Raw genomic sequence first — 25,743 nt, forward strand, 5'->3', positions numbered from 1 at the left:
ATTGTGTGTCTTGTACAAAGCAGGGATTCAATAAATTTTTGTAGAATGAATTAATGAATTGTGTGAATCACCACATCTTGTTCTCCTATTGAAGGAAAAATAACCTTAGAAGCCATGCAGTTTAGAGGGAGCCTCTGATCCTGAACTAGATCACGGATGGCAAAGACATGAACTTGTGCTTGCCCAAAGCAGATGTTACACTCAGCCATGAACCTCTCTCTCATGACATCTGAACAAGGCTTTCAAACCTTTCTCAATACAGTTTTCCAGGTGGCCACTTCCCCTGCTGGAGCAGGCTGATTCAGCATCCCTGATGTAGATTAAAGATACCCTGGAACAAGAGGACACATGGTTGATATATGATGCTCTTCACACCAACAGTGATATGTGCAAAGCAATGCTACACTGTTTTTGGAACTCAGGATGCTACCTTAAAACAACATAAAAAAGAACCCGTTAACTTAGAAAACAACGGATCCACCCAGTTATTAAGCTGCCTGCTTTGTAAACTGGTTATTGCTATAAATGAAACATTCTGTCCTGAGATAGTTCAGAGCTGGGGAGTGGAGCTAACTGGTGGTGAGTTAAATTTCTGTAGTGATTTCAGAGACATAAGAGGAAGTGTGGTGCAGTGGTTAAGATCACAGACCTCAAAGCACTGTTCCGAACTCTCATGGCTGTTATAAGGATTTCATATATTAACATAGGTAAGATACTTACAACAGTGTCTGGCATAGAAATACCTTAAGAGTAAGCACCAGCTGCTATTATTATATGTGGCCTGTCTAGAAGCCACCAAACAACCAGCAAAATAAGGTTTGGTCTACGTTGGCACTCTTATTCACAATTCAATTGTTGTTGTTTTTTTATTTTATTAACTGATAGCTATTGCTTTGATAAGCACGGCAGGATGACAAATTGAGCTTGCATTTTCCTTCTTTCCCCCTAAAGCAAATTATTACACTGGCTATTGTCAGACAAGGAGAACAAGGTAGCCCATTTCCTCCCCCTTTGCCTTGGCTGCCAGGAACCATGAAGCTACATTTCATGTTCACTTTGGAAGCTTTCCGTAGTTTTAAGTATCCTAAAATAATGATATATATATTAAAAAAAAGTAAACTTGGCTCTTGTCCTTTCTTACTCTAAAGGTTTTTAGGTTTAATTATTTCTATGGTATTGAGTATAACTTTCTTATATATACATTTTTTAACAGGCAGAATGTACATAAATATAAAAACATTTATTTGTCAGATTCTTGGTGAATGTCAGCCAAGACATGTGTCTGAGATGATACATTTTTATGTATGACATGTACCACAATCATCTTGGAATATAGGGCAGACCTATTCTGTAGAGATATCGGAAAATGCTTTCATTGCGTTGACGCTTTACTGTAAGTGATCATAATTAAAAATGTCATTCCTCCTCCTTAGCCTGAGATCACTGCTCTTAGGATAGAAAGTGAAGCTGAAGTCAGAGAAATAATCAGCTAGGCTAAAGAGAGAAAGCTTATCTTGTTGAAACCCATTCTCTTTTTCATCTTCTACCCTGGTTCACAGAGCCAAAGAGCTAATGGAACTTCAGTTCTGTGATATTTTTGGAGGGCACAGAGACCCAGAGTGGAGAAGTGATTAGCTTATAGCCGCAAAGTGCTGTAAGTAAAATCCAAACCTGAATTCTAGCCTGGTGTTCCTTCTAAAATACCAACGTGCCACTCTAGGCCACTGAAATAGAAAATGAGAAAATCTGCTTTGAGTAGCCAATTTAAGTGGAAACTCTTGAAATGTATTATTTCACTGTAGCAAAATGGAAAGCTATTTTGAAAACATCAAAGCAAAAGCTCCATGATAATCAAAGTTCTCTGGGAAATACTTCTGTTGCAAAAAATTCATTTACTGTTAAGGCATTTAACATGTGTCATTTACTTAGAATTATGGGCTATTCAAAAACTAGGAAATCAAATCACTCATTCAACCAATATACACCTACTGCTGATTTACTCTTTGCCAGGTCCAGAGACTAGACTACCTTGTTATTGAGGAGCTCAAGGTCTAGGGCAACTATTGAACACATGTGCTACTTCTGAATCTCTTAGGTATTCATGACAGACACCACTAATTCAATATATGATCATCTTCCCTGCTGAGCCTGAAATTGGCCTCAAAAATCCTTCCCAAGAGAATCCTCCATGTGGCCATGAGCAAATGATAAGAGAGACACACAAATTTATCTTTCATCTCCACACTAGGATAGTTACTATGTGCTTATTAGATAGATACTATGCAACTGGAAATCCTTATTGTATGTGCTAGAACCCTAGTCTCCCCACTCGGAAGAGCAAAACAAAGTACACTCTTGCTTTCATTTAGCACTAACTTAACTCCTGGGTGATCAATTCTTTTGGGTACTGTAAGAATTCTTTATAAGGGCTCACGAAAGACCAATTATGTCCCAATAAGAGGCACTCCTCTTTGGTTCGTACTTTTCCTTTCAGCCTGGGAAGCACAGCCTTCCATCTTATGTTCATCATCACCCACAGCTACCATCTGCTGCAAGAGAATCAGACAGAGGTGTTGCACTCCTTGCTCCAGAGCAGCTGCTTATCACACGTAGTGATTTCACCAACTGAGAAAAGCATCTGCTCCTGACAATGCTGCCCTAGTCTAGTTCTTCCTGCCAGCAAGAGTTTGGGAAAAAAATACTTCTGATCTTACCCTTTCAAGGTGGACCTAAAGACAGATGCAGGGCCTCTGTTTTATAAACTTGGCATCCTTTCTCTCCTTTGTTAAAGCTGTTTTCTTAGGGTCTGATCAGGGCAGAAAAAGTAGAACGATATCTTTTTCTTTTAATGGCTTTTATTATGTCTTTAAACGTTTTAATGAACAATGATAGATGAATAAAGGCCTTGTGAAGCCCTGCTTCATGGAGGTGCATTATTACCCCCACAAATGCTGACCTTTCTTGGCAGCAGAGAACAGTGCACAGTGTTGTCTGCAAGGAGACAGGTTTGAAGCTGTCTTTTCTTTGTGCCTCAAAGTACATCTCCCTCAGAATATACAAACCTGTAGGTATTGTACATTGATCATCTGCACTTGCAGGTCATTCACCTCTAATAGCTGGGGCTCGGGGAGACCAAACACTTTAGAAAAGAATATACATGCAGCACTAACAGAAAGGAGCAACATAAATTAGGCTTAACCAAGGAAGAGAATGCCACTACTTTTTACTTTCCATTATATTTCCCTGTCCTAACAGTGACTGTGTTTTTTTGTTAGGTAGATATGATGGTAGGTACTAGGTGGAGTAGAAAGGGAAAAAAAAAAAAAAAAAGGCTTTTTTTCCCCTGCCCTCAAAGGTTTAAATTTCATAAGTTAGGCAAGATAATGATAATAAAATACCATGGGATTTAAATATCAGATTATATAATGATGTCCCCCAAAACAGGTACAAAACACAGAATTACCATTAACCCAGCAATTTTACTCCTACTACGTATGTACCCAAGAGAACTGAAAATGTATGTTCACATAACAGCTTGTACACAAATGTTCATAGCAGCATTGTTCATAAGTCTCCAATGGAAGCAACCTGAATGTCCATCAGCTGACCAATGGCTCAACAAAACATAGTCTATCCATATAATGTAATATTACCTGGCCTTAAAAAGGAATGAAGTACTGACACATGGTACAACATGGATGACCCCTGAAAACATTATGCTGAGTTGAAGAAGTCAGTCACAAAAGACCACATGTTGTAGGATTCCATTTATATGACCTGCCCAGAAAATGCAAATCTATAGATATAGGCAGTAGATCAGTCATTACTTACGGAGCTCAGAGGAAATGAGGCCTGACTGCTGAGGAGTACAGGCTTTCTTTTTGGGGCAATGAAAATATTCTAAACAGATCATGGTGACAGTTACTTAACTGAATATATCAGGGACACCTGACTGGCTCAGTAGTTGAGTGTCTGCCTTTGGCTCAGGTTGTGATCCTGGGGTTCTGGGATCGAGTCCTGCATAGGGCTGCCTGCAGGCAGGAGCCTGTTTCTCTCTCTGCCTATGTCTCTGTCTCTCTGTGTCTCTCATGAATAAATAACCTAAATAACTAAATAACTAAATCTTTCAAAATATTGACCTAAATAACTAAAATCTTTCAAAAACAACTCTGAATATATTTAAAAAGTTAAAGTGTATATTTTAAAAGGGTGAACTGCAGGGTATGTGAATTACATCTCAATAAAGCTGTTATAAAAAACACAACAGTACACACAAAGCTGTAGAGGCTCAAAAGAGGGATACAGAATTTCTGGCTTGGATGATTTGAAAGAGGTATTTAAGTTTTGAGGAGAAAACATGTACTGGAGGCGGGGTGGATGGATAGGAACATAGTACAAGCCAAAGGACAGAGATGCTCTGGTCTTTGAGTAAACAAATTTGGTTAAGGTGGGAGCCTTCAGTGGGAGAACTGGGGACATGAAGCTGAAAATATAGTTGTGGGGCACCTGGGTGGCTCAGTCAGTTAAGCATTTGGCTTTTGGTTTTGGCTCAGGACCTGATATCAGGGTCATGAGACTGAGCCCCGTGTTGGACTCTGTGCTCAGCACGGAGTCTGCTTAAGATGGTCTCCTCCTCTTCCCTCTTCCCCTCCCCCCTGCTCTCTCTTTCTTTGTATCTCTCTCTCTCTCTCTCTCTCAAATAAACAAATAAATATTAAAAAAAGTAAACACAGTTGGTCTCAGCATGGGTAAAATCAGAGGGGCAGACTCTCACTCTGGTGAGGGCTGAATCCATTCAGCTCTGTGAGTGCTGCTGGCTTCCAGGTCAACAAGAAGCAGCATGCTGACAACCTGTCAGCCTCTCCCACAGCTGTCAGGGGAAATGGGTGCCATTGGAGTAAGGAATGGCTGGCTGGGAGGCTGCTTCCACTCCTCTTCAAAATGAGTAATGCCGAAGTCAGAATCTGCTTCAGACCCCCTACTCTGCGGGAGGGGATGCTGAAGAGCTGGATGTAGGACATCAAAGAGCTGAAGAGGATCATGGGTGTCTGGGAGCCACCTGCCAGAAACTGATTTCTCTGGAACAGGGGACTTTAGTATGGCCATCATTATGGTTTGGCACGTGCAAGTCTTACTGGGTAAGGAGAAGGAATGAGCTCTGTGAGAAATTTTAGGACTTTACCTCTCCAGTGACAGCCCACTTAAAAATCAATGACTTATTTCCCGAAAAGGCTACAGAAGTCAACAAGGCATTTTAAGTATCTTCAGTTTCCAGGTCTAGGAAATGCTAGTTGCTCTTGCATGAAAGAACATTTATACACACTTCATTTTGTATAATGTGTGGCTCCATATGGTAATTTTTTTCATTATACTGCTGTGTTAGAATTTGTATATAAATCATTATACACGAGAGAAATAAAAGTTGACCTTTCATAAATCACTCCTTTCAAGTAAGCCAGACTATTGTTCTGTATGTTGTGCTACCGATCATTTCAAAACAAACATCTGCAAAAATACAGCATCCTAGAATTATGGTCTGAATCTTACATATGTTTGTATTCTCTACAGTAGCACTTTCCAATAGAACTTTGTGCAATTATAGAAGCGTTCTGTATCTGCACTGTCCAGGAAAGGAGCATTGAACACTTGCTTTGTGGATGGCATGATTTAGGAACTGGAGTTTTTATTGTTTAATTTTCATTAACTGAAATTTAAAGAGCCACATGTGGCCTGTGACTGCCATATTGGACAGTGCAGCCAGAACAATACATTTGTTCCTCGTAAGTGTTCAAAAAATATCTGTTCAACTGAAAGAAAATTTGTGCATAAATAAACACATGCTGAGCTTCCTGTACATGCTAGGCACTCTGCTAGACGTTAGATATGAGTAAAACGCTGCCCCTGAATGAGTTAAAACTCATGCAAGGGACAGCAAACTTGACCCTGATTAACTCAAGCCAAATGGGAACTTTTTGGCTCACATGCCTGGAAAGACCAGGATAATGGTGCCTTCAGGGAACTTGGCTGAGGGCTTAGAGGATATAACACCATGACCATCCTCATCCTCACCCTCTCCCTCCTCAGTTAGAGTTGGCTCTTTTCCATGTGTGGTCTTCATGCTCAAATTGGCTCTCTACTCATAATTGCTAGAGAACTGCCCCAGCCCAGAGCTCACACTGGCAAAGCTCCAAGCCCTGACCCCAGCCTCCTAGCCAAAGGCTCATTAGATCTCATTGGTCATGACTGGGTCAGATGCCCAGTTCTGCACCAATCATCACACCCATGGAAATATGATGTATTGACTGACTTGGACCACAATTACATGCTGCAACCCTAAGCCAAGGGTGGAGCCAACTTCACCAGACAAACACACGGAATTAAAGTAATATCCTAGATGGTCTCTCAGAATAAAACCAACGTGATCATTAGGGAAGAGTAATTTTGCTAAGCAGCAAACACAAGAGCCATCCATTGTAGTCTCTACTTTAAAGAGCTCAGCATCTCCCTAGGGAAATCTTTTTATTTTTTTTTTAAGATTTTATTTATTTATTCATGACAGACACAGAGAGGCAGAGACACAGGCAGAGGGAGAAGGAGGCTCCATGCAGGGAGCCTGACGTAGGACTCGATCCTGGGTCCCTAGGATCACACCCTGGACTGAAGGCAGCGCTAAACTGCCAAGCCATCCGGGCTGCCCTACCTAGGAAATCTTAAAGAAAAATGCTGGTTGGTCAGATCTGCTGGTCAGATAAAGAAAATACTATCTAAAAGGTAAAGCTCAATTTGCAATGACATCTAAGTTGAAATGACAGTGTTTACTTACACAGAATTTCCTCTGATGTTTACTTTTCCACAGATAATTCCCCTAAAACCCTTGTGGGGAAGGTTACGTCTATGAAATCTAAAACATTAAGGAGGGAGCCATCAATTGACCAGGGCCTGCTGTCTGCAGCCTGACTCAATCTGAGAGTCCAGATGTCTCCTTCTGTGCCCCCTTGTCACTGAGCACACCGAGGGTGTGCTAGACCTTAGAAGTCCTGACATATGTGGATGCAGGCAGAGCAGACGCAGTGCAGCCCACCCAGGGAAGGGACACACAACTGCCAGTTCACACAATGCAATATGAATTGTCTATTTTCATAAGGGCTACTCCAAGAGAGATTATTTGTGGGCAGGATGACTCACGAGAGAGACAAATGAAATTCGCCCCACAGAGAAGACAAAGAGCTTGGAACATCACTGAAATGAGAAAAATTAGCCAAAACAGCTGCAGCACTTTAGGGCCTTTTAAATAGCCTCCTTCTGTCTACTTCTCCACCCCTTTCTAGCTGTTCCCTCTCTCTCATTAAATACTGATGAGCCTTTGCTTTTGTTGGCTCTAATGGCCAGCCGAAGCTGGGAAATAGTCTTTTTTAGCAAGCATATCTTTTTATCCCTCTGAGTTTTCTGGTATTATCTTTTGTGAGGATGATTCTGGATTACTCTGAAACTTCTTGGCTTATTTCTTGGCAGAAAAATCATTAATAAAGCTCGTGGACAGGACTTTCTGCACTTCAGGGACATCTAGTGCTTGGGCCCCATGGCAAGAAGGCCCATGACTCTCTCTGCTCTCCCCTGGGAATCCAGAGACCTCTGAGCCCCTTCAACATCAAAGTGACCACCCCTACTTCTACTGTACAGTGAATCTTCTCATTGGAGTATGGCTCTCTGGGCATAGTAGACAGAGCTGCAGATACTCCATGCTTGGTAAAAAAGGAGAGGCTGTTTGCAATATCTTCTGTGGTTTTCCCGGATTGCTCAGTTTGGCATTTAGTGGGCTTGTCCCCTACCAGACTGGAACTGTGCCTGCGGCAGCCCAGGAAAACCATGCACTTCCAGCACGCAAGAACTGGGCCTCCCTTGGTTTGCCAACTGGCACAGAGTAGGTGCTTACTGAATGCTGGCAAACTGTGGAATATTATTGGTAACTTGGAGATTTACTGTGCATAAAAAATACTAAACAGAATGGGTCTGAACACTAATATCTGCAGTTCTTACTGTTCCAATAAAGTGTTCAGCTCTTTGACTACCCTGTAAACCTCAGTCCCCCAATCTTAACAAATTCTCAACCCTAAAGTGACTTAACTTTAAAACACTTTTTATTATGGATCTCAAGCTAGCTAGCTGATTCTCCAGTCCTCAAGGGCTAACTCCAAAGGACTCTAGTAGATCAAACTGGCATAAATTAATTTGCTTTTCAGAATGCCTCTAGTCTTTTCCCTACTATAGTTTAATTCATGTCTAGTGGGTTTTTTAATGAGTTTCACTTTCCCATTCATTTTTAAATGAAGTTTATTGAGATAAATAATTCACATAACATACAATTCACTCATTTAGTGTGTAATCCAGTGATTTTAGTATATTCACAGAGTTGTGCAACCATCATCACGATAGAATTCCAGGACATTTCATCATCTCCAAAAGAAACCCAGCACCTATTAGGAGTTATTCCCCTATTTTGCCCCAATGCTCCCCTTCTTCCTAACTCACCACCCCTACCAGCTCCTGGCAACTATCAATCTACTTTATGTCTCTATAGATTTGCCTATTCTGGATATTTTATGTAAATTGGATATCATTCATTTTTTTAAAAAGACCCCTTATTGTATTTTCTATGTATGAGCTCTCACACTAGGTGCTGGAATCACAGGCTTAAGTAAAATCTAATGCCTGCCTTCTAGTTACTCACAGTTCAACAACAAACAATTGCTGAGCCCAGAACTCTCAGCATTTCCTCTTGGGCACAATAGCCACATACATATTAGCCGGCAGAGGCTTTTGTACCAGTGAGATACTCAGGCCAAAATGTACATCACTTCCCTTTGGGTTCAACTCTATTGGGTAGATGGTGCCCAGTACTCCATCTCATGTGCTGACCAGGCCTACAGATGTCTACTTTATTCCTATTTAATCAAGCACCTGTAACTGACCTGCCCTTTTGAAAAGATTCTGTCTTTGGCAAAGACTCAGAAGTTTGGGGGTGTTTTAAAATGCACCCAGGTTGTCTTTTTCTTTCCAATAAAATCAAAGGAATAGAGAATAAATGGACGGTTACCAGAGGAGCAGTGGGTAGGAGATGGGTTAAATAGGTGATGGGGATTAAGGAAGGTACCCCTGGTGATGCACACTGGGTGATATATAGAAGTGTTGAATCATTATGTTTTACACCTGAAATTTAAATTACACTGTATGTTAACCATAAGGGAATTAAAAATACACACACATGCACACACACATACATGCACATACACACACGCATCAAAGGAATATTTTTCTCAAGTTTCTAATAAGGTATTTGGGATTTTCCTGTGCAATAATGATTGTATGTAGCATATCCAAGGGTGGGGGGATATACAGAGGTCTCTCTGCAGATCTTGAAAATAAGGTTAGCTTTGCAGAATGGAATGAATAAGAACTGACATACCCTGGATGAAATCAGCCATGTGTGGAAGTTTGTCATCTGAAGAGACCAGAAAAGCAGTTGAAGAGATTGGGAATTTCCATCTTCATTCAAAGTTACAAAGGAGTGATATCAGGAGATACATTTTAATTAAGAAAACTACAACCTACATAACTCTAAAATATTATTTATAGATAGTAACAGGGTCCATGTGGATTTTGAAAAAGTCTCAGAATTTGTTCATGTCTCCGCTACTGTCCAGAAATTAGCAGGATCTCCAGTGGAGCGATCATGAAATCTTCAGATTACCAACTGCGTCCCCAGGTACACATGGGGAGTGGCAGACAAAACAAATTAAACAGCCTCACTTATATATCAATATCTTATGAGTCTGGCTGTTAGAAATTAGACCCTGAGAGTCTTCAAACTTTGGCAAAAACTGGTTTCTGACTAGATAAGGTAGGACCCATATACTATGATGATTTACCAAAGCAAAATCTGGAGAACAGAAGTTTGGGAGGTGTGAAAACCATGGCCAAACATACAAAGGCCTGCCATTTAGAAGAGGGATACAACTAGCTATAGGCAGGCCCAACAGAGCAGTAGTTAAGAACACTGGCTCTGGAGCCAAACTACTTGGCTCCAACACTTACTAGCTACATGAACTTGGACAACTTAGCCTGTATACACCTCAATTTCCTCCTCTCTATAAAAAGTGGTTGTGAAGATTAAATGAGATAATCTAAATAAATGCTTAGTATGACATCTGGAACACAGTAAGTTCTCAGATGTTAGCCATCATATCATCACTTTCCAAAGAAGACAGACCACCCTGTGAGATGGAGAGCCCCCGCAGACTTCAGTTCAAGGCAGAGATTTGTCAACTGAGGGCCAAATACAAACTTGCTGCTGCTGAGCTTACTTCAAGCCCTGGACTTCTGATTAGCTCCTATGCCCCTCAAGCTCCTACATACAATCCAAAACAAAAATGCTGTCTCAGTAACTGATGTGTTGTTCATGTAAAACTGTCTTTTTGGGCATTCAACCCATGTATACCTTATGTGCAAAGCAGTTGTTAGTCAATAATAATAAGGGGGAAAAGTGGTCCTTGCCCTCAAGAAGCTCAACATCTAACTGAAAAGAGGATCAGAAAACCACACAGTGACACAGACACATATGTTGGATTTAGGCCAACCATACACTTGGTGCTTAAGTTTTTATTAGCCATAACCAAGAGAAAGCTCAGGGAACTCTATTCTATGGAACATAACAAGCCTGTTATACTGAATTAAATTCAATCACATTCTCTCCCTCCAACTCTTAGTCTCCTTCTCCATCTCTCTCTCTTTCTCTCTCTCTCTCCCCCCCGCCCCTTCCCATTCCCTTCAACGTATAGCAAAGTAGTATGATGGCTCTAGGACCTCCTAGTCTCAAATTCTCAGGCTCATGTGCTGGCCAGCCCATGGCAACAGCTGGTGAAGGTGGAAAAGCTGCTTCCATGTTGCAAATTCACACAGGACTTCTTGGCAGGACACTGAAGGCTAATTTTTATTTTAAACTACTGTTTGAATTCCCTTCTGCCTCTTATCTGTAAGTTCAGGGAAGAAAAGGAAAGTGGCCTTTCTTCCTCATGTGACACAGGCAGGTTCTCACATATTTATTGACTGAGGCAGGTTCCTCCCATGGTTATTACAAGTAACATCTGTAAGGAAAACCACGGATCCTTAGTCTCCTAAAGACTCCTAAAGTCTCCTCTCCCAACCCTGATGGTTTCTTTTTGTGACATTCTAACCAGAGTTCCGGGCTTCTTTTAGGTTCCACAGGAATGTGTGGCTGCATTTTAAGTATATTCCTTTCCTGTAAAATGTCAGGTAGGGAGAGAGGCCCCTGGGTCTGCCTTGCATTTTGTGGACAAACACCCGGGACCAGGGAACACCAGGAGGCTCCATTCATGTTGGAACAGTCACCAGTTTACTGATTGCTCTGTTGCCTCAAGAAATTCATAGCACCTTCGGGCAAAGGAACAACAGTGTGGTGTTTATTGAAATCTACATCTGGTAGCAATTTGTTCAACAGCAACCAGCTTTCCCCCCCTCCTTTTCTTCAGTCAAATAATCCACAGGGGCCCATAATACCCCACAACTGTTCATTTGTGCGAGGCCTGTATTGTGTCGTTTATGTTCTTAATTACAGATCTGGGTTTATCAACAAGTTGCAGCATGGTAAGTAATTTTTTAGACTGCAGAGGAGAGTAAAGGCCCATGTGTTGAGGAAGCGACACTGTTACTGACCGTCACCATCTGGACTGAAAAATGAAGTGGCACACTGGCCCCGTCCTCAGCTCCTCTGCCCACACTTGGTCAGCAGAGGCAGCCAGAGCACGTCCCTTCCCCACCCAAGGAGGTGCGGCCTCACCATGGTATGTGGGAACTTGGGAGAAGGAACAACAGAGTGTTAACCTAGAATTAGACATTTGCGTACTAGAGACCAAGGGACAATCCTTGTGCTTCAATCTGGGAGAAAAATTCTTTCTCCCTTTGGAGGCTGGTTGTGAGAGAGACTGAGCAGCTAGTTTGTAAAGGACTCAATGAATAAAGAGCTCTTAGGGTATCTGTGGTCTGATGAGAAGATGAGGTAAATTTAGAAACCAGAGTAAGCTGAGGTTGGGGTTAAATCTGGGGAGCTGAATTTCAAAATTTGCAACAAATTTGCTGATGTGAAATTGCTAATAGAAAAGCAGAACTGTTTAGGGAGGAGAAGAGACAAAAGAGCAGACTTAAGAATAAAATGGATATCTCTATATATGCCTGCACCTACCACACCCACATCAGGCCCTCCTTTGGGGAGGACGATGCTGCTCTCCCACTAACCACCCGGTTCTGAGGGATGCCACCAATCCCCACACCCTGCCTGTGGCCCAGGCTGACCAATCACAGCAGTGCAGCCCTGTCTATTGCAAGTGGTCCAGAGAAGGCATGTGACTCAAGCCTGGTCAGTCACAGTCTGTGTCCCAGGGGTTTCCTTTTGGAGCCATTGGAGAAGATATTCCTAAAGGAAGAAGAAGATTTGGAACTGCCTGAGGATGTGTTTTTTGCTAAACAGAAAAGAAAGAGAACTTGTTGGCAGTGAGAGAAAATGGTGCCAACAAAGAGGGAATAAGATGAGCAATAAAGAGAAAGATGGCTGTGACATTAAACCCCTCTATGTAGAGTCCCTGAAGCCAAGATTCCATGGCCTACCTACACATTCTTCATATATGTTAAAGCCAATTTGAGCTTTTGGTGTCTGCCATCACAACCAGGGTCTAGGTAGCTACCAAAGGCATTTCTCTGAATGGTTGCCATGATGACCAACTGAGTAAATGCAAGCAAACACTCTGAAAAATACAAGTGCCACACAAGTGCCAGATATTGATTGCGTGCAATCACACATTATGAGAGGCAGGTGGGCACAAGAAAACAGGGCTCATGGACACCAGGAGAGGGGTTTCTTAAAAAGACTTTTTGTTTGGAGAACTTTTGAAGACACACAGAAGTACATGGAATGGTATAATGCCCTCTCGTGGTACTCCTCTCAGCCCCAATAACCACTGACCCACAGTGCAATCCAGGAGAGCAGTGGTTTTGACCAACTCTTCTTGGAGCACAGCTGGTTCACTCTGTGCCTTGGTTCCAGGCCTGAACAGCTCCTTGTCTGACTGGAATTGAAAGTCTGGCTTCTGGCAATGGGATAGGATCTTACAGAAAGAGCCAAATGTCAGGAATTCATGAGTTCAGCCTTATCAGGCTGTACTTAGCCCAGACACCATAAGCAGACATATGCTCATTCTAAGGCTCATTTATAATTTCTTAGCATTGTCTTTGGATGTGTATTTTGTCATGACAGGTGTCAATGAAAGAAATTCTATTTAGTGTTGCTACAAAAAGAAATTTTTTTTTGAACACTGACACTACCTTTCCATTGTGGACTAAATTTAAGGAGTTTCCTCCTTTTTTTAAAAAAAAAGATTTACTGGGATCCCTGGGTGGCGCAGCGGTTTGGCGCCTGCCTTTGGCCCAGGGTGCGATCCTGGAGACCCGGGATCGAATCCCACATTGGGCTCCCGGTGCATGGAGCCTGCTTCTCCCTCTGCCTATGTCTCTGCACACCCCCACCCCCCCGTGACTATCATAAATGAATAAAAAAAAGATTTATTTATTTGAGAAGAGAAAGAAAGCACAAGCAGGCAGGACACAGAGAGAATCTCAAGCAGACTAAGCGCTGAGCACAGGGCCTAATGCAGGGCTCAATCTCACAATCCTGAGATAATGACTTGAGCTGAAACCAAGAGTGGGACTCTCAACCAACTGAGCCACCCAGGCTCCCCAAGTTTCCTCCTCTTTATAACTCATTTACAAAAACAGATTATAGTTTGACAGAGAAATAGTCCCCTGGCATGACTAATTTAGGGAACACACAGAAGGATGACTCAAAACTATTTTATCAATATCATGCAATGTTGGGTTGGAAGGGATATAGAAATCTCTAATCCAATTGAATCAGACTTTCTAGTAGAAGTATGCTCTAAACATCGGTATTACTGAAAAGACAATTCTAATAGGCAGCCAGGGTTGAGAACCACCTCTCTAACCCAATTTCTTTATTTAGTATATGAGGACACTAAGTCCCAAAGATATGGGACTCTAAGACAAATAGCTCATCTGGGATTAGAATGCAGGTCTCTGGGCTCCATTGTGTTTTTCAAGGGAGTAACTAGATCACCCTATTTTAATAGGATGTATTTTAACAAGAGTTACCTAAGTGGAACATACAAGAATTTTTAGAGTTGAAATAGAGAAATAAACCATCAGGGAAGAGGAATCCAAATAAGTAATAAACACAAGCTGTTTAACCTCACTGATAATTAAGAAACTACACATTTTTTTTTTACAAAGCATAATGTAATATTGTTATACAACTAACAGATTGGGAAACATTTTAAAATATCATAGTACCAGGATTTTGGCAAGGATATGCAGCCACAGAAATTCCTATATACTACTAGTAATCATTTACATTGGTATAATTGCTCTGAAAGACAGTTTGCCATGATCTAATAATGTTGAAGATTCACATTTTCCATGACCCAACAATTCTGATCTTAGTTATAAAACCTAGTACATGCATTTTCAATAGGGGTAGTATTATTCCCACAAAAGAACAAAATTTAATTTTTGATAGGTGAAAAAATCTTAGGCTATCACAATAGCTTGTGCCCCCACTCCCCCAAAGCTCAGCTCTACTCAACAAAACCCTACTCTTTAGGATTAATTAACTTAATTTAAATTTAAAATTTTTAGTTTAAAATTAATTAAGTGGGGATCCCTGGGTGGCTCAGCAGTTGAGCGTCTGCCTTCCGCCCAAGGTGTGATCCTGGGAATCCTGGGATCGAGTCCCACATCGGGCTCCCTGCGTGGAGCCTGCTCCTCCCTCTGCCTGTGTCTCTGCCTTTCTCTCTCTGTGCGTCTCTCATGAATAAATAAAATCTTAACAAAAAAAATTAATTAAGCCTTCTCCTTAGGAGAGGTGATAAAGTAAAAAAGGTTGAGAAACACTGACCTAGAGAAATGTTGCACATGTAGCCCAGGAGATAGATAGGTAAATAGCTCTATATAGACAGACAGATATAGACATATAGATAGATTGATCGATATTTTATATATATATATCAACACTCCAACCCACACTCTTTATTATAGTACAAAACTGGAAGGGCTACAGGTATTCATCTACAGTAGAATTGGAAAACTACACCATATGTAAACTACAGAATAGAATATAGCAATGAAAAGGAACAAACTTTGGCTGCACACGACAACATGAGTAACCTTCACAATGGTGAGCAAAAGAAGCAAGACACAAAAGATCATATAAGGCTTATTTCCATTTATACAAGGTCAAAGTCAGGCAGGCAAAATGAATTATACTGTTCATACACCCAACTGAAGCTGTCAAGAAAGGCAAGGAAATATCACAAGAGTTAGTAGGGCATTTACCTTGAGGGCTGTGATCCAGGAAGTCAAATATGAGAGGGGAGAAAGGAAACACTGTATTTTTTTTTATCTGGATGTGAATATGATAATCATTCTCTTGTATACATAATGCTTTATGCTTTCTTCTGGCTTATGTGATAGCTCATTTGAAAATATTAAGACATAAAAGAAAAAAGCAGGGGGAGAAATCTCTTGATCTTCGCCATTTTCATTTTCCTTAAAGCATTGTTTGGATCCAGTTAGTCTTCTGCTCACAAGTAATAATACAAACCACCCCAAATGTACATGGTGCTTTCAGACTTTCATTTACAGAATCTCATGTGTACCTCAGCATTGGGAAGAAAAGAGTCAGAAATCACTCCTCAGAGGAGGTTGGTACTGGAATTGGAAGAACCAGCAGGAACCAGAGGGACTCCATGGGTAAGGAAACAGGACTTTACCAGAAGCTCGACCAAGTCTGGAATGGGGAGAAGGCGGGGCAAGGGAACAGAAGTACACACAACAGAACTACAGTGAACACATGGGAGCATGGGAGAGACAAAGCTATTCAACTGTCCTTTTGAGGAGTTAATTTCAGAATAAGTAAGAATATTCTTTTAAAGATCACAATTAATTGAGAAGTTGTAACTTTTTCATATTAAGGGGTTTTACCCAGATTTATTTGAAAGTTAATGTGTATTCTTATACCTGAATTGAAATCAAGTAGTTTTTTACAGGTTCTTGTATAACAAAACTGTCTGTTGCTAATGTCTTTGATACTCAAGATCCAGTTAATACAAATTATTTTAAGGGTTAATGATTGTTTAAAGTTTAATTCAAGACATTCATGTTCAAAGGCCTATGATATATCAAGAAAAATTTTACTTAAAAAACTATGGCAGTTTTCCATTTGGTTCATTTGCAGTTAGCTTACAGGAACTGATGCTTATATTATATTTCTAAGATTTCAGAGCACATTATAACACCAACTTGGTGGGGGTACGTACTATCCCATTTTACAGATAAAGCCCAGACAAGAGGAAATGATGCAATTAGAGGCAGGACCAGGCAAATTCCTACTCTTCAAGACTCAAAGCCTGTATTTCCTTCCATGAGAACACAATGTTTCTAGGCCCATGCTGCTAAGGGCTGAAGGGAACTAGGCTTAATATCATTTCAGCCTAGCATTCATGGTATTAAAGTATAAGCTTTTCATATACTATATATTTTCTATTTTATATACCACATGTTTTCTAGTGAAAATAAAAGAGAAAGGGGAAGGAGGGAGCAGAGTATAAATAAACCAATCAATATTTGAGTTTGGAAAGTTGAAATACGTATCTCTAAAAACTTGGTACTGAACTGCTGCTTTAAAACATCAATTCAATGCTTAGAACTGTTAGTTTGACAAAGAGTATCATCAATGTTACATATGTATCTTTTATGAAAATAAAATATCAAAAATATTTTTGAAGATTTTTGAAACTTTCTAATAAAATGCTAAGCAGAATCAGGTATGCCTGAGATTACAGTAAGATAAATGCAAAGACCTTAAGTTTAGTGGCATAATTAAAAACAAATCAATCCACAGCAGTTTACTGTACATGTAATTAGAAACTCAATGACTTTTGTTTTGTGACAATAAAAATCTAAATATTTCTAGTTTAGCACTGATTGTTTTTAGCCAGATGCTTGAATAAAGACAAATAGGGACAAGCCTTTAATTTCTCTTTACAAATTAGGAGAAAAGTAAAGGCCCAGAAGAAACAAGTTGTCTCTTGTCTGCACTTTTCCCATTGGTTAAGTCTGGAGATGGAATCATGAATGAGTAAAACCTCATTCCCACAGATTTTAAGATGCCAGGCTGTTCTTAAAGACAGTTCGAGAATAAAAAAGCACAGAGAGGCTGGCTGACCGGGCTCCAGGATGGAACAGTGAAAGAAATTATGCTATTCAAGAATGCAGTTGGGAGGAAACAAAAAGCAAACTACTCTTTGAAACTGCTCAATCTGAAAGCAGAGGCACCCTTAGTAAAGCAGAACACATCTGTATCTTCCTGTCTGCTCTCAGGTACATGAAGCATATTGTAAACCTGAAGATGTAGATTTTAACAGTGTCCAGTCAACTTTGCAAATCCATTCACTCCTCTGAACTGTAAAATGTAAGGTCTAGGGCATCAAAGGCTAGGCACAAAAGTTCCATGAGAAATACCGATAACATAATCAGTATTAATTGCTATGTCTCTCTTGGTACTTTTTTCATCAGTGATCGCGGATGCTCCTGTGCCACGGCCCATTCTGGAATGCCTTCTCACATTCTCCTCTCATACACTTGGAGATCCAACCTCCAAGGATCAGTTCAAAATCTAACTCTTGCCTGGAGCACTCTCTGTATCCTATGCTCTTGAAATCTTGCAGGACTTACTGTACCATGTGTCTAGCTCTCTGTGCACACCTACTGTCTCACAGCCTCATCTCTTCTACCACCCTAACTATGCCACGTCAGCCACCTGAAGGCCTGGTGTGTACCTCTAAATCCCCACACCGCCATGAACTTGACAAGGGGTCAACATTTGTTGATTGACAGAAGCCATGATTAAACACCAATAATACTTAATTTAAAAACAATATACACCTTAAAATGTCTCACATCCCTTCTTTCCTTGCTGTCCCACAGTTAATGGCAAAGCAAGATGGATCAAAAACTAAGATCTTAGAGCCAAGAGTCAATTTAATTTTACAGTATCAAAACATGGAAACCCCCAAATTCAAAATAGCAGCTGTTATGTTTGCAAATGAGAAGGGTCAGCTGTAAAAATATAGCCCCTGAAATAATGGTGACAGGGCAAACTGCAGGAAACATCTCCCCAGGACCCTCTATTGCTGATACAGTCAAGAAGTCAGGGCCAGTGACGCCCTGGGCCAGGGGCTCTCCTCTAACCCCCACTTACTTTCTTTCTTTTTTTTTTTTTAAAGACTTTATTTATTTATTCATAGAGACAGAGAGAGAGAGAGAGAGAGAGACAGAGACAGAGACAGAAGACAGGGAGAGAAGCAGGCACTATGCAGAGAGCCTGACATGGGACTCGATCCAGGGTCTCCAGGATCACGCCCTGGGCTGCAGGCGGCACTAAACTGCTGCACCACCGGGGTTGCCCTAACCCCCACTTTCTCTGTCTCAGACTACATCTTGAAAAACTGCTACTACCCAACAAAATGCACGACTTTATCTAATTGTTTTTATAATTCAAAGGCATATATAACTGTCAAAAAGAGCTTCTGGCTGGATCAGGCTAACCAGTATTCCATTCCACTCTGAGACAAAAGAATTCAGAAAAACCAGCTTGACAGATCAATGTAAGCTCCCGTCTTAAATGTTTTATTTCTGTTCAGCTTTACAAAATATCGAAAAAAGCCTTCACAGTCCTGTGATCACCTCCTCAAAAGCCTTAGGCATTGGGTATCCCCATGGGAGGATGAAGAGGCACCCACTACTCAGGGCTGGTTGGCTATGGAGGCTGTCTCGGTCAGGCCAGGATGCCAAGGTGATACCTAGAGATACCTCACCAGGAAGAGGCCTGTCTAGAGCAGCAGAAGCTCTGGGGTATGCTACCTAATAGGATAACTGTATTTTCCTTTTAGAAATCAAGGTGTTAAGAGTTTAGAGATAAGATCAAGCTTATATACCAAGTAACTGACGCTTAATTTTTATTTTTATTATTTATTTTTAAAAGATTTTACTTACTTATTCATGAGAGAGAGAGAGAGAGAGAGAGGCAGAGACATAGGCAGAGGGAGAAGCAGGCACCCTATGGGGGGCTGGATGTGGGACTCAATCCTAGGACCTCGGGATCACGACCTGAGCTGAAGGTAGATGTTAAACCATTGAGCTACCCAGGTGCCCCTTAATTTTTATTTTTTAAAACTTTTTTAAGTATAAAGTTACAAACTTTTGGGGAAAAAAAAAAGCAAATAATGGTTTGAAAGGTACTTTTAAAATTTTGTGGACTACTGGGAAAATAGGAATACATACTGGATTTTAGATGCCATGATGGAATTACTGTCCATTATTCTGTGATATAATGGTATTCTGCGTATATGAAAAGAATAACTATTCTTAGGTGATTCATGCTAAAAATTTAGAGGTATCATTGTATGTGGGACTTGCTTTCAAATGGTTCAGCAAAAGAGAAAATGTGTGGGTGTGTTTGTGATGTGCTGTGTGTATGTACTAGCCATAGTGCAAGACAGGGTGAAATAAGGTGAGCAGAGACTAAGGCCTGGAAAATGGAGGCACAATAAAAATGGGAACAAAAATCACTATCATATTTACACAAAGTTCATTTCTACAAACAATGAGCTAACATGATCTGACAGCCTGTCACAACAGAAAATCAACACTGCCCTTAGAAGCCAGAGAGAGAAAAGGAAAGAAGGAAGCACACAGAGTCCTAGCTATGTACACTGGGGCTCCATGCTGTCTTTCTCTTCTCTTGGTTAAACTCCTTTATTGAGATATAATTCACATGCCATACAATTCACCCATTTAAAGTGCACAACTCAGTGGCTGCAGTATAGTCACAGCTGTGCAAGAATCACCAAAATCTAAGATTAGAACATTTTATCACCTCCAGAAGAGATCCATATGGATTTTTAAATTCTGGACATTTCATGAAATCCTGTAATATGTAGCCTTTGGTGACTGGCTTCTTTCACTTAGCAGGTTCATCTGTGTTATAATATGTGTCAGTAGTTCTTTTATTTTTATTGTCAAATAATATTCCAGTATTTTCCAGTCTAACACCCACATTTTATTGATCCATTCACTAGATGGACCTCTGGGTTGTTTCTACTTTGGGGCTATTATACAAGTAAACAATGCTGTTACGAGCATCAGTGTGCATGTTTTTGTATGAACAAATGTTTTCATTTCTCTGGGTTATATACTTTGGGGTGGAATTGCTGAGCAATATGGTAACTCTGTGTTTAACTCTTTGAGGAACTCTAAGTGGCTGCACCATTTTACATTCCTACTAGCAATGTATGAGGGTTCCAGTTTCTCCACATCCTTGGCAACACTTACTGCTGTCTTTTTGATTATAGCTACCCTAGTAGGTACAAAGTAGTATCTCAGTGGTTTTGATTTTCATTTCCCTGATGGCTAATGATGCTGACCTTCCTTTCATGTACTTATTGGATATGTGCATATCCTCTTTTGAGGCATGTCTATTTAAATCCATCGCCCCGTTTTTAATTGGGCTTATGTCCTTTTATTACTGAGTTTTGAAAGAATTCCCAGTAAGTTCTAGATATCAGTTCCTTACCAGATATATGACTTGCAAAAAACTATTTAAAGCACAAAGTTTTACATTTTGATGTACCCCAATTTGTCTTTCTTTTGTTAGATACCTTCTTATTTAATGCTCACAGCAGTTGTGAGGAGCAGGAATTATTGATCCCATTCTATAAATGAAGAAAATGAAACTCAGTGAAATCAGGCAAATGACCCAAGGCTCGTGCAGGACCCCACAGGCCTCCTGCACATGGTCTTGCCCCACACAATGCACATGGCTGAAAGGCAGCAGTCTTGGTTATTTGGCGAAGCTGTAATATGGACTCAGGCCTTTGACCAGGTCACGGTTCAGGCTACTGATTTACTCTACGAGTATTATAGTGTAATGTGGTTTATTTTTAAAGAAAATGCTTGAATATTATACATTCAACATTCTGAAGATGTTATCATTACTTAAGGGCTTTCGAGATCATCTTTGGAAGCTGTACCAAGAGGTTGTGAGTGGCAGATTCAAGGAACACACTCGATTATGGTGTGGGGAAACTTTGGTTTAGGTTTATAAAGAAGCCAAAAGTCCAGGGCATCAAGGCTGGACAATGAGGTGAGTTGTGATGCTGGCTTACATCATATTGAATTTATATATACTGCTACATTTACCAATCAACATAAGGTATGAGAAATGTTATGTTATGGCTCAAATCTAAACCTCTAAAGAATCCAACAAAAAAAAAATGCCTCTAGCCATGACAACCCAGATAGGACAGATAACAGTGAATAGTCATAAAATGTATAAAAAATAATCATCTTGATACATTTTAAAACATTTTGACATAAAAATTTGGCCATCTCTTTTCTTCTTGGTCCCACCAGCTATATTTGAAACAAAACCACTGGATTATTAGAACTAAAAAGAATTTCACATATGGCTCAATTCCTTTAAAAATCTGATATACAAAATTTTCAAGTTTTGAATATTTATGCCAATACTCAGGAGAACATGAGGAGAACAAGGACTGAAATTTATAGAAGAATGCAGTACCCATACTCTATTTCTTAATATTTGCCATTTTAACTCTTCTTTTAGCATTTATGATTCTCTTCTTCTCTCCCCCATAGATCTCTAAATGGATTATACCATCCAAGACTGCTCTTCGGAAGGGAAGGGTGGGGACTCTGCCCAAACTTCATCGTTTATCCTCCAATTGGATCCTTCTCCAACACCAACTTATCTAAACATCTCAAATCTATGTAGATAACTCTGACAGCAAGTAAAAGGGATTCATTTTATAAACTGAGTTCTGAAGGGATACTGCCAAGCCTTATTTCAAAAACCAGGCTCTCATTTCCAATCTAAGAATTAAATGGCTTTCTGCCTGCTGTTTCTGCCTTTCTCCTTCAATTAGGAGAGAAGGCCAAGGCTGTGTCTCAAGGGATTGCTTCATAAGGAAAAACCAAAGCAGGATACAGTCTGAGGATTGGCCAGTGCAGGTTGGAAGTGGGCTAGCAGAAGACTGTGGGAAAAGCAAACTAGGTTCATGAGCAGGCTAGGTCAGTCCCCACAGCGATTTTTCTCCATTGGAAACAGGTCTAAGTGCTGACATGGGGGTTTCCCACAGCTTCTACTGGCCTCCAAAAGCATATTTGTCATCAGAGGTTCTTGATGAAGCTGTACATAAATATCTGACTGTTGTTAAATACAAAACAAAACAAAAAAATATTCCACAGGAACCAAATCAAAACCATCTGTGAGGGGGTGAGGCCAAAAACTCAGTGTAAGTGCAAAAGGCCCAGCAGAAACACTTGTTAATTGTGTTATTTACTTTGCTGAATAGTAAATTGTCATGCCAATGAAGTCATATCACATGACTATAATGTTTTTCATATGACTTTCCTGCTATGAGAGAAATGGGCACTTTATTTTCCAGAATTCTGAATTCTGTAGTAGATGAGTCAGAACCTGAGTTTTAATTCAGAATCAACCCTTCGGCTCAGCCTTCTTTATTTCTGCCAGGCTGTTCATGATTTTACATCTTTGTTATTGTTGGCATTCAACTATTTTTTAATGATCATTCGTTAATCTCTGATTCTGCAGGAAAAAAGTTCTGCTTAGCAAACACTTGACAAAGATGTAAATTCTATTAATGAAGTGCTGTAACTGCAATCCTAAAATCGTAACTGCATGACACAGCATCAAATATTGATGACACAGTCAAGGCAAGGGAAGAAAACATAGCCTAAAAGTAATCCTGGAGTCATATAACTTGCAAACCTTTAAAAATGAGAATAAAGTGTTTTGGGGAAATTGGGTTATGAAATTTTGTTATTTGAATTTCTCAAGGATATAGCTTGCTTTATTACCTCTCTTATGAATCAGTCTTTTCTCTCTAGATGGGGTTTGAAAATTATTTGGCATTTCCCCCAGCACAATGTTGAACCTACAGTTGGAACTAATTCAGTGCATGTGAACAGGTACTTGATGAAAAATAACCCTAAAAAGATTAAGTCACAGCAAATTTTATGAAAAGATGGCTAAGTAATTTGTGTGTTTGATTTACACTGAGCCTTTCTTCAACAAATTCAGCAGTTTTAAAAGCATCTGGTGAGCACTTCAACAGCTTCATGACTTGGATATCTTGTACTTCGTCAACTTTAAGGCCATTTCCTTTTATTCCAACTGGAATAAACAGACAGGGATAAGCAACAGGGAACTCTGGTCAATCTCCAAGTATCCAAACCCATTCTCAAAAAGTAAGGATCAGAAGTTTGCAAAATTCCTATTTGGATAGCAACATTTTAAGAGGGCAAAAGCTGAGGGGGGTGGGGGGCTTTTCTCCATAGGGCCTTCTAATACCTCATGGGTAGAATGTAACTATAATTTGGCAGATTGATGGACTATAGACTAAGGACTGTCTCCATCTAAGAACTCTTCTTTAGGAGACGTAACATTAGCAAAAACATTTATGAGAGGAGTATTTTTAATTTTTTAAGCTACAACTCAAGACAGTCAATCTATCACACACATTCCTCATTTAAATACTTTTTATTGCATCCTAGCTCAATAGCTTCTCTTCACTGTATTCAGTGAAACAGGATAATTTTCTTTACCAGCTAAATCCATCTACCAGACTACCTCTTTCTCCCCAGGCTCTATCACCATCCTATCTCTAATACCATTCATTTATGCCATTACCTCAAAATCACCATTACCCCAAATAAACTCGTCTTTGTAAGTTTGATCTGTCTGCCCCTCCCTTGGCCCCATCACCACATTCACAGTCCCTATTCTGCACCTTACACCTCACCCCTCCTCCAACAGAAACCAACCTGGTGATTTGTCTGTCAATTTCAATCTCAACAGCACTGTGATAACAATAGTAAACTAGCCTAAAATAATGACAATCATCTGGGGACCATTTGATGATGGAAGAAAGGTGGGTGCGAAAAACTGGGTTGCATTAGTCAATCTCACTAAATCTGGGTGATTGTCTCAGAATATATCTTCGAATCCATTATTCCTGTGTTCCTTTCTATGAAAAGAAAGGGATTTGTAGTCTCTAGTAGGATCAGCTCTGCATTCTTCCTTTAGAAGGGTCTATATTTTGGGAGATAGACCACAGGTGTTAAAGGATAGGGGATTGTTTAATAGCATCAAAACTTTTCTTTCTTTAATGAAAAAAATAATTATTTTGCTATAACATTGATGAGCCCTGAAAACATCATGCTTAGGTAAAGACACCAGATACAATGGGTTTGATACAATCAAACATATTGTTTGATTTCATTTACATGACATGTCTGGGATAGGCAAATCCATGGAGACAGAAAGTACAGTAGTGGTTGCCAGGCCTGGAAAGAAGGCAGAATGAGCAGTGACTGTTAATGAGCATGGAGTTTCTTTCTGGGCGATGAAAATGTTCTGAACTTAGAAGTAAGAGTAGTATGACAACTCTGTGAATACACTAAAAACCACTGAATTGTATACTTTAAGAGGGTAAATTTCATGATATGTGAATTACAAGCTGTTATTTAAAGCTGTTATTTAAAAAACCCACCTTATCTGATTTCAGATAACTGGTTCCAACTACGTGCTCATGATTCTGAGTAACACACTAAAGACTCTTGGCCTCTGAGACCTTTATTTGTTTAGAATGCCCTCCACCCTTTCCCTCTCCTTTCCCTCCCCATTTTTATTTTTAAAGACAGTCTATTCATCCCTTAAAACTAACTGGTGATGGATGTTAATTAGACTTATTGTGATGGTCATTTTGGAATACATACAAATATCAAATCATTTTTCACTGAACACCTGACACTAATATAATGTTGAATGTCAATTATAGCTCAGTAAAAAATTAAATAAAAAAATTTAAATTTTAAAATTTAACTGGAATACTTGTTCCCTTCTGTGTGAAGCTTTCTTTGACATCCCTACTCCCCCAGGCAGGAATAAGTGCTCTCTGAGCACTTAATATATATAAATGACTAAAAATATTTTTGATATTAGAGTGCACTATTTACATCTGTTTCTTGTATTAGACTATGAGTTCATCTCATTAACTTCTGTATTCAGTTACCAGCACAGTGACTTGCTATCAAATTTTTTAAAGGTGTTCAGTAATTCCTGTTATAAAAATAGTATGTGTACAAACACATATTTTATAAACAACATACAAAATGATACACTCACATGTAATTATCTGGTTGAATCTTTTGTAATTCCAATGCTGAGGCATAAAAAGAGCCCAAGATGTGAACTGGGCATTCTTTTCTTTCTTTTTTTTTTTTTTTTTTTTAAGATTTTATTTATTTATTAACGAGAGACACAGATAGAGAGCAAGCGTAAGTGGCAGAGGGAGAAGCAGGCTCCATGCAGGGAGTCCAACGTGGGACTTGATCCTGGGTCTCCAGGATCAGGCCCTGGGCTGAAGGTGGCGCTAAACCATTGAGCCACCTGGGCTGCCCTGAACTGGGCATTTTTGATTGCATTGCTAAAATAAATAA

General features: G+C 39.9%; 1 protein-coding gene across 25 annotated transcripts in view; it reads right to left on the reverse strand.

The window, feature by feature from the left end:
* The window catches only part of ATG7 (autophagy related 7), a 235,071-nt gene that overhangs the window by 88,369 nt on the left and 120,959 nt on the right, over positions 1-25,743 (reverse strand). For 10 of the 25 annotated variants that reach the window (XR_003237720.2, XR_003237719.2, XR_011994320.1 and 7 more), the window contains one exon: positions 249-331. The exons of the other annotated variants lie outside the window; for them this stretch is intronic. The gene's annotated coding sequence lies outside the window, so the exon portion shown is untranslated. The remainder of the gene's footprint in view (positions 1-248; positions 332-25,743) is intronic. 25 annotated transcript variants of the gene reach the window in all.

The sequence above is a fragment of the Vulpes vulpes genome, chromosome 9 (genome assembly GCF_048418805.1).
Source record: "Vulpes vulpes isolate BD-2025 chromosome 9, VulVul3, whole genome shotgun sequence".
Classification (NCBI taxonomy): Eukaryota; Metazoa; Chordata; class Mammalia; order Carnivora; family Canidae; genus Vulpes; species Vulpes vulpes.